This window comes from Poecilia reticulata, linkage group LG13 (assembly GCF_000633615.1).
Source record: "Poecilia reticulata strain Guanapo linkage group LG13, Guppy_female_1.0+MT, whole genome shotgun sequence".
Classification (NCBI taxonomy): Eukaryota; Metazoa; Chordata; class Actinopteri; order Cyprinodontiformes; family Poeciliidae; genus Poecilia; species Poecilia reticulata.
In genome coordinates, this window is record NC_024343.1 from 146103 (window position 1) to 147549 (window position 1447).

Below are 1447 nucleotides of genomic sequence, written 5' to 3' on the forward strand. Positions count from 1 at the left end.
TGAATAACTTTGTGTGTCAAAGTTACCCACACATCAGCCTAAATCTGGTTGGCTTTGAGTTGGCAAGAGCTGGAAAAGGACGAAAGGTAAAAAAAATTACAAGTGAATTCTGTGAGGGAGCTGAAGGAAAAGGTTGGCAAAAGCAGACTTTACATTCTACCAAGAGCAGATGTGTCACAGGTATGGTTATTTTGTACACAAAAATTATTTTGTGTAGTATGATATATCCAGAGTAATGTGTTCCACCATAATTTGAAATGTCTTGGCCATCTCTAGGAAACCTACTCAACCTCAGCAATGTCCAGGAGTTTGYTTCCAGAACCCTCAACTGCACCAGAAGTACAGGATATCTCTCCAGAGGCTGAGAGCACCAACAGCCAACATTTAGGGGTAGAACAGGTCAACCATTTGAAGAACAATATATGCATTTTAGTTTTATATCTTATTTCTGATGTTGACTTTAACAAGCTCTGTACTGTATTCACAATAGWCACTTCTAGATTGGCGATCTCTGTGGTCCCAGCAAGACAAGAGTATGATGAACCTTTGTTAGCAGACCAAGAAAATGTGACTTAACATTTTTGTTATCGTCATTTGTTGTTGTTGTTGTTGTTGCTCACATCTTTTTTTCTACCAGGAAAGGAGAAGACAGTGTTACAAGGCCTGGGAGGAAAGACGCGTAAAAGTAAGAACTATTACGTTGTTAGGATGATAGTGGTTTATGGATTACCTACAGGTTTTAGTGTTTATGTTTTAGGCAATTGAAGTACGCCAGCAACGACTGGCAGAATATAAAGAACCGTCAAGTGGACTGCTGTTGAAGTTCAAATATCCGAATGGATTTATCAGAAAGAGAACTTTCAATGTGTCTGACCCAGTTCAGGTAATGTGTTAATTCAGAGCATGTATATTATTTATTTTCAAGTGACTGAAATTGCACTACCCTTTTTTTAAAGGTCTTGTTTGACTTTGTCGGACAAGATAAAATGGYAAGTGAAATATTCAGTGTTCAACAAGCAACATCATCCACACCAATTGAGAGTACCTCGTCAGGCTCACTTATGGTTAACAACATAACAACATCTGCCACTCTGTACGTGCTTTGGATCTCAACTTTAGATATTCAGGTAAAGTAATTAAGTCCAAATCCCATACAATGTCTCAGTATTTTTTTTTTCCCCAAAATGTTTCAAAAGGCCACAACTAGACTTTTGACTGGATCCCAGAAACGAGAGCATGTAACACCAGTATCAACTTCTCTGCATTGACTACCAGTTTGTTATCAGATTGATTTGTTTTTTTAAAACTTTACATGTCGTAGCCCCAGGTTTTTTTCAAGACCTTCACAACCATTCCACTTCTAGAACACTTATGTCAAATAATAAATTACTCTTACATATTCCTGGGACCAGACTGAGTGGCGGCGAATAGGAGCAGTATTCGCTGT

The 1447-nt window shown here is 38.2% G+C and overlaps 1 long non-coding RNA gene across 1 annotated transcript; it reads left to right on the top strand.

Moving 5' to 3' along the window:
- Positions 1 to 6: 6 nt before the first annotated feature.
- Positions 7 to 1440, top strand: LOC103474118 (uncharacterized). Its single transcript, XR_001777212.1, has 5 exons — positions 7 to 180; positions 277 to 567; positions 638 to 685; positions 758 to 883; positions 957 to 1440. It is a non-coding gene; the product is annotated as an uncharacterized LOC103474118 (long non-coding RNA).
- The last annotated feature ends 7 nt before the right edge of the window (positions 1441 to 1447 follow it).